We start from the raw sequence: 12,300 nt of genomic DNA, 5'->3' as shown, positions 1-12,300 counted from the left end.
CCTTGGACTGCAAGGAGATCAAACCAGTCCATCCTAATGGAGATCAGTCCTGGTGTTCGTTTGAAGGACTGATGTTGAAGCTGAAACTCTGATACTTTAGCCACCTGATGTGAAGAGCTGACTCATTGGAAAAGACCCTGATGCTGGGAAAGATTGAGGGCAGGAGGAGAAGGGGACGACAGAGGATGAGATGGTTGGATGGCATCACCGACTCAATGGAGATGAGTTGTGTAGACTCTGGGAGTTGGTGATGGACAGGGAGGCCTGGAGCGCTGTGGGCCTTGGGGTTGCGATGAGTTGGATGCAACTGAGCAACTGGACTGAACTGATCTGAATTTGTTATCCACATGTTTTTAATCATGTTTAGTTTTTATCTAGATGCCTGTTTAATCAACTACATGACTTTTTCCATTATCTAGCTCGCAACCAATCACCACGTAAGACTTGTAGGCATAGCCAGTGCTCTGCTGCTTTGAAAACTATAAGGTCAGATTGGTCAACTCTGGTGGGTAAGATGCTGGAAATATCAGGATTTTAAGCAACATCAGCCAGCCATTTTGACTACCATGTCAATTGATTCAGATTGACTGAGAAGCAATTTTATGAACTCTGTGGGGAGTATGTGTTGCTAGAACTGAAAACCTCAGCTCCCAAGTGGCTTGCTTTGGTCATTCAACCTTCATGAGAAAGCATAGGAATCATTGCGTTCACATTGTTACCATGGTGACCAATTCTGCTAAATAGAAATCCTGGAAAATGCCCATCATAAGGTTGTACGTTGTTTAAAAAGTGTGAGTAGTAAAACATATGTTTATATCATAGATTTGGTCTCACTGGGGTTGAGCTATGTTCCTAATGTGTGGCCAGATGTTTTATATCACTCTCCTCTTTTCAAAAAGTAAAAAGTTTGCTATATAGGCATTCTTGTTTATGAATATCAGCATATATGTCTCCACAGATTATTTTGAGCAGGGGTGGTTTCTGGTGGGTCTTCCCAGGTGGCTCAGTGGTAAAGAATCCACCTGCTAATCCAGGAGACCAGAAGACACTGGTTTGATCCCTGGGTCAGGAAGATCCCCTAGAGGAGGAAATGGCAACCCATTCCAGTATTCTTCCCTGGAAATATCTCATGGACAGAAGAGCCTGGTGGGCTACAGTCTATGGGGTTGCAAAGAGTCAGACCCAGTGAGCACGCATGCTAATGAATGGTTTCTGGTAAGGCCCAGAAAACCTGCTAGACAAATTCTAAAAGAGATATAACACTTCCACAGAGTATTTTAAATTAGTTTCATATTGTGTTTTGTGTTGAGGGAAAAAAAAAATCTCTGAAACATACCAACCAAATCTTTGAAAAATGATTACATATATAAAATCTATCATCTTAAAACATTTCTTTTATTTTTATTGAGACATAATTGACATATAAAATTGTGTGAATATAAGATATATGATATATTGATTTGATACCTTTATGTACTGCAATATGAATACCACCATAGCATTAACTAATATCTTTCTCATGTTGCATAGTTACTTCTTTTTTTTTGAGAGACCATTTAAGATCTAAAACCATTGAGGTGTATAATACAATATTGTTAACTATAATCACTAGATTAGAGAGATCTCCAGAACTCATTGATCTTCTAACTGGAAGTTTGTACCTTTTAATGAACATCTCCCCAAGCTGAGTAATCCACAACCCCTAATAACCACTATTCTACTCTCTGCTTCTAAAAGTTTGGCTTTTAGGTTACACATATACATGCTATTATAGAGTATTTATTGTTCTCTCTGATTTATCTCACTTAGCATAATGCTTTCAAAATCTGTGTTATCAGAAATTTCTGATAGAGAATTTCTGAAAGAGAATTTCTTTCTCATGGCTGGATAATATTTCATTTTATGGGAAGATAGATACAGAAGCTATACATAGGTATATACAGAGATATATCTTCCTTATTCATCCAATGGATTTATGGAGATTTAGGTTGTTTCTATGTCTTGGTTATTGTGAATAATGCTGCTGTGAGACTGCAGATATCTTTTCAATATCCTGATTTCATTTCCTTTGGATATATACTCATAAGTGGGATTGCCAGTCAAAAGGCATTAATAGTTCCATTTTAAGTATTTTAAAGAACCTTCATTCTTTTCTCCATAGTAGCTGAACCAATTTATATTTATGTATAAATAGTGCACAATTCTCCACATCCTCACTTGTTAAATCTTGTCTTCTTGATGATAGTCAGTCTAATGGGTGTTAGGTGATATCTTATTGTGGTTTTGATTTGCATTTATCTGATGATTAGTGATGCTGGGAATTATCTATGTACCTGTTATCCACTTGTATGTATTCTTTAGAAAAATTTCTATTCATTCTTCTGTCCATTTTAATTGATTATTATTATTGAATTGTATGCATTCTTTATATATTTTGGATACTAATCCTTTATCCAATATATGGTTTACAGATATTTTCTTCCATCCAAAGGTTACCTTTTCATTGGTTGGTTGTTTCTTTTGCTGTGCAGAAGATTTATAGTTTCATTGTCTCCCATTTGTTTATTTTTTATTTTGTTACCATGCTTTTGGCATCATATCCTAAAAAAATCAGTGCGAACAGCAACATGAAGGTTTTTCCCTATGCTTTCTTCTAGGGGTTTTTACAATTTCAGATATTTTGTTGAAATCTCTAATCAATTTTGAACTAATTTTTGTGACTAATGTAATATAGGAGTCCAATTTCACTTTTCTGCATCCAGTTTTTTTAACACCACTTATTGAAGAGACTAATCTTTCCCAAATGAGTATTCTTGGCTCTGCTGTTAACTATTAGTTGATCATATACACAGGCTTATTTTTTATCTCTATTTTGTTCCATTTTTGTACAGTTCTATTTTTATGCCAAGTTAGTATACTGTTTTAATTGCTATAGCCTTTTACTACAGTTTGAAATCCAAGGGACACTCAAGAGTCTTCTCCAACGCCATAGTTCAAAAGCATCAATTCTTCGGCACTAAGCCTTCTTTATAGTCCAACTCTCATATCCGTACATGACTACTGGAAAAACCATAGTCTTGACTAGATGGACCTTTGTTGACAAAGTAATGTTTCTGCTTTTTAATATGCTGTCTAGGTTGGTCATAGCTTTTCTTCCAAGGAGCAAACATCTTTTAATTTCATGTCTGCAGTCACCATCTGCAGTGATTTTGGAGCCCAGAAAGATAAAGTCAGCCACTGTTTTCACTGTTTCCCTATCTGTTTGCCATGAAGTGATGGGACTGGATGCCAGGATCTTAGTTTTCTGAATGTTGAGCTTTAAGCCAACTTTTTCACCCTCATCTTTCACTTTCATCAAAAGGCTCTTTAGTTCTTCATTTTCTGCCATAAGGGTGGTGTCATCTGCATATCTGAGGTTATTGATATTTCTCCTGGCAATCTTGATTCCAGCTTGTGCTTCATCCAGCCTAGCATTTCTCATGATGTACTCTGCATATAAGTTAAATAAGCAGGGTGACAATATACAGAGGGATCTTCTGTGATGCCTTACAAATTTTAAAATTGTTTTTTTCTATTTCTGTAAAATTGTCACTGGAATCCTGATAGAGATGGCATTGAAACTGTAGATGACTTTGAGTAAAATGTACTCTTTCATAACACTAATTCTTCTATCCATAAACAAGAGCTATTTTTCAATTTGTTTATATCTTCTTTAATTTCTTTCATCAAAGTCTTGTAGTTTTCATTATATAGGTCTTTTACTTCTTTGGTTAAATTTATTTATGAGTCTTTTATTGGTTTTGATGCTACTATGAATGGCATTGTTTTTCATTTCTTTTTAAGATATTTGATTATTAGCATACAGAAATGCAACTGATTTCTATATATTAATTTATATTCTGCAACTTTATTTAACTTGTTAATTAGTTTCAACAGTTTTTTTGTTTGAGTCATTAGTATTTTGTATATATAAGACCGTATTATCTGTAAAAAAAAAATCATAATTTTACTTTTTCCTTGACAATTTGGATGCCTTTTATTTATTTATCTTTCTTTGATTGCTCTGATGGGAACTTCCTGAACTATGTTGAATAAGAGTGCTGAGAGTGGGCATCCTTGTTTTGAGTAATTTAATCCCGATTTAGAGTAAAAATTTCAGCCTTTCACAGTTCAGTATGATGTTAGCTGTGGTCTTTGTTATATACGGGCTTCCCTGATAGCTCAGTTGGTAAAGAATCCAGCTGCAGTGCAGGAGAACCTGGTTTGATTTTCCTGGGTTGGGAAGATTCACTGGAGAAAGGATAGGTTAGCCACTCCAGTGTTCTTGGGCTTTCCTGGTGGCTCAGCCAGTAAAGAATCCACCCACAATGTGGGAAACCTGGGTTTAATCCCTGGATTGGGGAGATCCCCTGGAGAAGGGAAAGGCTACCCACCTCAGTATTCTGGTCTGGTGAATTCCATGGACTGTAGAGTCCATGGGGTCACAAACAATTGGACGCAACTGAGTGACTTTCACTTTTGTTATATATGGTCTTTTTTGGGGGGTAGATTGCATATCTTCACTTCACTTGGTTGTTCTTCTGGACTTTTATGTTGTTCCTTTATTTGGGACATATTCCTCCTGCCTCTCATTTTGTCTAACTTTCTGTGATTGTGATTTCCATTCTGCAGGCTGCAAGGTTGTAGTTCTTCTTGCTTCTGCTGTCTGCCACCTGGTGGGTGAGGCTAAGAAGTTTGTGCAGGCTTCTTGGTTGGAGGGACTGGTTCCTGCCCACTGGTGGGTGGCGCTGAGTTTTGTCCTTCTAGGAGGCAGGGCCATATCAAGGGGCATGTCTAGAGGGCTGTGGGCTCAGTAAGACTTTAAGCAGCTTGTCTGCTTATGGTTGGGGCTGTGTTTCAGCCCTGTTGATTGGCCTGAGGCATCCCAGCTCTGGAGACTACAGGCTGTTGAGTGGTGCCAAGTGTTGGTAAGAAAATGGCAACCTTCAAGAGGCCAATGAGGACTCCCCAGAACTGTTGCCACCAGTGTCTTTGTCTCTGCAGTGAGCCACAGCCATCCCCTGCATCTGTAAGAGACCCTCCATTACTTTCAGGCCATCTGGCCCAGTCTCTTTGAAGTCACTGCTTTTTTCCCTGAGTCCTGGTGTGTGAAACCTTGTGTGTGCCATCCGAGAGTGGAGTTTGTTTCCCCCGCCCTGCAGAATTACTGTGCTCAACCCCCCTGCAGAATTATTGTGCTCAAACCCCACTTGTCTTCAAAGTCATATTCTCTGAGGGCTCCTTCTGTCACCAGACCTCCAGGTTGGGGAGCCTGCTACGGGGCTCAGAACTTTCCTTCCTGTGGGAGATCCTCGGTGGTATAATTATTTTCCAGTTTGTAGGTCACCCACCTGGCATGTATGAGATTTGATTTTATCATGGTTTGCCCCCTCCTAGCATCTCACTGTGGCTTCTTTTTGTCTTTGGATGTAGAGTATCTCAGGTTGATGGAGGCTTCACTCTCTAGAGTATGGCAGGGTTCAGGGAAGGACAACTCACATAATTTGAAGGCAAATGCTGACATTTTATCAGTCAAAGGAAATCATAGGTCTTGTGTAATTTCAAGTAAGCTGGGAAATACAGTCTTACTCTATGATCAGAAGGAGGAAAATCTGAAGTACTACATGGACAATACTAGGCAGTTGGAGAGAGATCAAGACTCAAGCCAGGATTCCTACTAATATACTTACCATTCTGCCTGATTGTTTAAGTCAAAATACCAGAGACAAGGGAGGATATTTGGATATATAATAAGAAAAAATAGTGAATTCATAGGATATAGCAATCACAAATATTCTTGCATCTAACAATAGAGCATCAAAATATAGGAAGCAAAATTTGACAGAATTAAAAAGATAGATAAACCCAGTATCATCGTTGGAGGATTTAATAGTCCTCTCTCAGAAATTGACAGATTAACTAGGCAGAAAGAGAGTAAAAACACAGATCTGGAAAATACTGTCAATTAGCATCATCTAACTGATATTTACAGTACAATACACACAGCAAATGCAAAATAGACACATTCTTTTAAAGTGCACATGAAATTTCAACAAGATGTATCTTTTGTATCGTTTGGGGACCATAAAAGAACTCAATAAAGTTTTTAATGAAATTTTTCACATATATCTTCTTATCATAATAGAGCTAAATTAGATGCCAATAATAATAGTTATCCAGAAACTTCAGTCTTTTTCCTTTTTCTTTTCTGCTAATTAAAGCATCTGAGGAGTATATTAGCTATTTATTGCTGTATGACAAATTACTCAAATTAGGCTGCAGTCCATGGGGTCGCTAGGAGTCGGACACGACTGAGCGACTTCACTTTCACTTTTCACTTTCATGCATTGGAGAAGGCAATGGCAACCCACTCCAGCGTTCTTGCCTGGAGAATCCCAGGGACGGGGGAGCCTGGTGGGCTGCTGTCTCTGGGGTCGCACAGAGTTGGACACGACTGAAGTGACTTAGCAGCAGCAGCAGCACCTTAAAAGAAGAAGAAATTGTTTTCTTACAATTTTTAAGGGGCTGGGAGCCATTGAAGTGGGTGAGTCTGGCTCAGGATCTCTCATGAGGTTGCAGTCAAGATGTGGACCATTTCAGTCATTGATAGTCTTGACTGTGCTGCTTTAATCTCTAAGTCATGTTCGGCTCTTTGCAACCCCATGGACTGTAGCCCACCAGGTTGCTCTGAACATAGGAAATTCTCCAGGCAAGAACACTGGAATAGATTGCCATGCCCTCCTCCAGGGGATCTTCCCAACTCAGGGATCGAACCCAGATCTCCTATATTGCAGGTGGGTTCTTTACCATCTGAGCCACCAGGGAAAGGCTAGACAGGGCTGGAGAATCAGTTTGCAGACTCACTCATGTGGCTAGTGGCAAGAGGCCTCAGTTCCTTGCCACATAGGCTTCTCCACAGGGCTGCTGATGGCATGGTGATCGGCTTCCCCAGAGCAAAAATCTGCGAGAGATAAAGCAACTAAGATGGAAACTGCAGTGTCTTCTATAACCTAATTATGTCATCAGTTATGCACTATTTTATTGGTCATGTAGAACAGCCCTTGCCACAATGTAGGAATGCTTTATAAAGAGGCAAGGACTGGTAGGTGACATTCACTGGGGACCATCCAGAAGGCTAGCTACTACAGGAAGCTTTTAAAAAGTATTTAAGCCCTGGTTCAACCTCAGATCTATTAACTCAGAGTCTCTGAGGATTGGGCACTTGCTTTATTTTTCCTCTTAAGCTCCCAAAATGCTTCTCAATGTACAGTGTTGAGCAATATTACATAGTAGAGGAAATCCATTCAATATCATCAAGTAACATCTGTTCATCAAGATCTGGTTAAACTTAATGCAACTCCAACCCTAAAAGGCAGAAAAGGAGTCATAAAAGGGACATAGGTTTTTACAAATCGATTAATCAAACAGAAATTCAATCTATAGATCAAAATTTTTGAAACATATTAATGTAAATTTCCATAACACCACTGAATATTTGCAGCCTTTGCAAGCAGCTCATACCTTTAAAGTTCTCCAGATTATTTCAATGAGCAGCCAAGTTTGCGAACCAAATCTTTACATGCTACTCACCACTGGAGCTTACTTTCATTCTATCTAGTTTGTTGTTAGGCTTTTGAAGTGGTGCTAGTGGTAAAGAACCTACCTGCCAATGCAGGAGACATAAGAGACATGGGTTGAATCCCTGGGTCAGAAAGCTCTCCTGGAAGAAGGCATGGCAACCCACTCCAGTATTCTTACCTGGACAATTCCATGGACAGAGGAGCCTGATGGACTACTGTCCATGCGGTTGCAAAGAGTCAGACATGACTGAAGCGACTTAGCATGCATGAAGTTTGTGGTTGGGGAGGCTCTTGGACCCATTCAGACTTTCTGAAAGGATGGTTTCATTTAACTGGCCATCCAGAGAAATACTAAAGCTGGGGTTGGAAGAATCCAGCTTCAGCTCTGGGAAGAAGAGACAGTATTCCATGTTCCAGGGCAGTTTCTCAAAGCTGCACACAAGGTTTTCATGACTTTAAAGCTCCAGGTAGATAATAGGAGGCTGTAATGCCTTTCAGTTTCATGTTCATCTTTGAAAATATTCCCTTAGATCCAGACCTCAGAAGCACTAGTCTGATGGAAGTCATTGGTTGAAAAGCATTCTCAATTGCAAGATCTTTATGTTTGAAATTTCCCCATCTTAGTTATCTCTGTATTTGGAATCTACATAGAATGTGAACATCATTTTAAAGAATGAATTCACAGTTTTTTGACTAGGAGAAAGCTTTTAAAAATATCCTTCTGTTTTATTTCAGATGAACCTAGAAAACACACTCAAAGGGAAAAATATGAGCTAGTATTTGACTCTGTCATCTTTTTCTAATCATATTTGTTACTTACAAACTAGGCTTAGAAATAGATACCATTTAAAAGGATTCAAGTACTGCAGATGTGGCAGCATTTTATATTAGGAAGAGCATGTATTTTAGTATCAGAAGACCTAGATTTTATCATGGCTCTTTTGATAACTCCTGGTATAAAAATGGACACTATCTTCATCTCCCTGGACCTCAGTTTCTAATTTTAAACAGCCAGAATTTAAACTTCCACATTTTAAGAGTTATCTTTCATCTCTGTTATTTAAAGTTCGTGATTTGAATCTGCTGTTCCTTAGAGGATTCTGTGTAATTTGACAGGGTGAGATTCAGCTTAAAGAGAGAAACCTTCACAAATGGGGGAAAAACAAAACCTTGGAGCAGTAGGAAGCACTTTTCTGGATATAGCTTGTGATCCCCATGTTTTTCCCTGATGACTCAGATGGCAAAGAATCCACGGGCAACGAGGGAGATCTGGGTTCAATCCCTGGGTTGGGAAAATCCCCTGGAGGAGGGCATGGCAACTTACTCCAGTATTCTTGCCTGGAGAATCCCCATGGCCAGAGAGCCTGGTGGCCTACAGTCCAAGAGGTCACAAAGAGACAGACACAACTGAGCGACTAGGCACATGAGCACACACACACCATGTTCCTACAACTAGCCTTTCTGCTGTACACATGGTGACGGGGACAGTCTGCATGTCGAAAAGCAAATGTTTTTAGTAACATTTACTGGAATACAACTGGCTCCTAAGAGCTGGCTGAAATATGACCGATAAGAAAGTCAAGTGTCCACTAAACAAACCCTGAATATAAACATTTGAATTTATTTTTAAAGGATAAATGAAAATAATGAGTGATTATTTGCATTAGAAAAGCATTTGTTGTTGTTGTGAAATAATTATTTATAGGAATACTAATAACACCAAGAAGTGATTTACCTTTTACAAGCCTCATATATGATTTTGTATAGTTTCCAAATTATGATTAAATTCTAAGAGCATATCTTTTATGAGAAATGAGGTATGCCTATATCTCTAAGGCATTTATGAGCCCAGCTGTGGATTTGTAGCTTTCCTTTGGGCATAGGGTTTCAGGAAAGCCAAGTATAACCCCTATATAAGGGTCTTCCAAGTCAGAAGACTTGATCAGTCCTAGAGGATTTGCTGATTATTGAATTGAAAATTTCAATTCCAGTGCTGTAGTTCAGATACATCAGTAACCTTCTGATGTGCTGGAATTCACAAAGATTAACATCCAGATTCTTCAAATTGAGATGTTAGAGATCAGCTATTGAAATGAAGAAATGGGGGTCCCAGGCTATTTGGTATATATTTCTACCACTTTAGAGTAGACTTATAATGGTAAAAGGTGTTATTTTTCTGGCTCATGAATTAGAAAGAAATGGTTTAGTGGAATCAATTTGATATGTCCAGAGATTGTATGTTACAGCATACATCCCCACCTTCACTTCTTCCTTCAACAACGGAAGTTGCTGTTTTCCTAAGCTATTTTGCTATTTTGTAATTTGCTCCCTAAGCTCTGACTTAGTGTAGGCTATAGATGAGTGATGTGGGATTTAAGGTGACAAGAAATAATAGACCTTCAGTTCTCTAAAATAAAGACCCTGCACAAGGCTGTAGGGAAAACTGTCACTTTTTTAGAAGATGAGGTGGACCAAGAGAAAAAATGTTTCAGATTTCCTTATGCTGAACCTCAAAATGATGATGTTTCCCCTAAATGTTAGTTCTTTTTTTTTTTTTTTTACTTTTTTTAATTGAAGTATAATTGGTTTACAATGTTGTTTTAGGCTTCCCTCATAGCTCAGTCAGTAAAGAATCTGCCTGCAATGCAGGAGACCTAGGTTCGATTCCTGGGTTGGGAAGATCCCCTGGAGAAGGAAACAGCAATCCAGTCCACTATTCTTGCCTGGACAATCCCATGGACAGAGGAGCCTGGCAGGCTACAATCTATGGGGTTGCAAGAGTCGGACACAACTGACTGACTAAGCACATATTAGTTTCTACAGTACAGCAGAGTGAATCAGCTACATGTATGCATGTATCCCTTTCCTCTTGAACCTCCTCCCACACCCCTTCCTCTCACCCCCAGGTCATCTCAGAGCACTGAGCTGAGCTCTCTGTTCTATGCAGTAGCCTTCCACTAACTACCTATTTTATACATGAGAGTGTATATATGTCAATCCTAATTTCACAATTCACCTCATTCTCCCCTTCCCCCTCTGCTCCGTGATGTTTTTTAAAAAAATTATACGTATTTCTCTCCTTTTACAAAAAACAGAATTTAATCTCTTCTTGATACCTTCAAGACATCAATACACATGAAGGTGTCTTTTCTGTGCAGTGATCAGCTTCTTTCTCCCACTTTCCCTTTCTTCTAATCCTTTAATATCATGCTGATATTTATTCTTCTTTCAATTTTTCCATCTTTGTTTTCTCCATTTTATTTTTTTGCAGTTTTCTCTTTCTAATATGATAGTAAAAAATAAGCCAACTCAGGAAGCACAGTTTGTAGGGGAAAGATGATCGACTGAACTTAGACAACAACATAAAAACCCTATTTATATGTTTATATCTGGAAAGAAATACATTTTAATGTAGTAGAAATTTTCTCTGGCTTGCTAGAGTGATTTAAATTTTATTTTCTTCTTTTAAGTAATTTTCCCAAATTTCTGCAATGACCATGTACTTACTTTATAATTTTAAAAAGTATTGATGTTATATTTCAGTATGCTTATTGATTTTGAATCTAAGTTCTGTCAGTACAAAGTAGATGTCATCTTGGTTAAATTACCGCTAAATGACCTTGTAAAATTAGAACACCTGTCTGAGCATCAGTTTATTTATTGTAGAATACTTCTCCCATAGAACTGGGGGAATTAAACTAAGTTGAGTGCCTAGCACACACAATGATTAAAAAAATATAAGTACATTTTAAAGAATTTTGTGGTAATTGAGGGGAAAAGACTTAAGGAACCAAATTACCTAGATGGAAACTAGAGACTTGGTGAAAATGACAGTTATTTTAGCACTCACAGTCAATTTCTGCCAAAGTTTGCATTTGATACTGTTTCCAGAAAACTTGACTTATGAATAAGTGGGTGTAACATACCCCACTGAGTTGTCATATTTTAGAGTTGGCGGGGGGGGACTTCAGAAACCACTGAGCCTAAAATTTTAACAGTAGAAAATATTAAGCGGAAGTTTTATCTAAGTCTTATAGTATAATATTAATAGCTTCATCTGCAAAACACCCTCCAAGAGTGGATATTCATATAGTTTTTGGCAATCTACTTGGAATTAGTTGTTATCATCTTAACAGTATTTTTTCTGAGCCCCTGGGCCTCAGGGTAGGGACTGGAATGGAGAAGAGACAGGGAGAGAAAAACCAGAAGAGAGGAAAACAGTGCTTGAGAAAGGATATGCTAAGGCATCAACCCTTAACAGCAAGTCCACAGTGATAACGTTTATCTTTAGCTAAAAATATACTTGGAAAAGGAAGAACTGTTCCCTGCAATTTTATAAACTGCGTAACTAAGCAAAAGAGATCTTTCCTCACTGACATGAGGGTTTCCATATTTCAGAAGAATTTGCCATCTATCGTGTCAGAGATGAATGAACTCAGGAGAACTGTCTGTTTTGCATTTGGAAAAGGAGTGGGCCTATAAGGAAAGTCAGTGTTTAGCAGGAGAGTCCCTTGGACTGCAAGGAGATCCAACCAGTCAACCCTAAAGGAAATCAACCCTGAATATTCATTGGAAGGACTGATGCTGAAGCTGAAGCTCAATACTTTGGCCACCTGATGCAAAGAGCTGACTCATTGGAAAACACCCTGATGCTAGGAAGGATTGAAGGCAAAAGGAGAAG

General features: G+C 38.5%; 1 non-coding gene across 1 annotated transcript; it reads right to left on the bottom strand.

The window, feature by feature from the left end:
* Window positions 1–1,204: 1,204 nt before the first annotated feature.
* LOC138070595 (U7 small nuclear RNA) lies at window positions 1,205–1,265 on the bottom strand. Its single transcript, XR_011144164.1, has one exon. It is a non-coding gene; the product is annotated as a U7 small nuclear RNA (small nuclear RNA).
* Between the last annotated feature and the right edge of the window lie 11,035 nt (window positions 1,266–12,300).

Source organism: Capricornis sumatraensis, chromosome 23 (assembly GCF_032405125.1).
Source record: "Capricornis sumatraensis isolate serow.1 chromosome 23, serow.2, whole genome shotgun sequence".
Taxonomy (NCBI): Eukaryota; Metazoa; Chordata; class Mammalia; order Artiodactyla; family Bovidae; genus Capricornis; species Capricornis sumatraensis.
The sequence above is the reverse complement of the archived record's forward strand: the minus strand, read 5'-3'. Positions and strand labels throughout refer to the sequence as shown.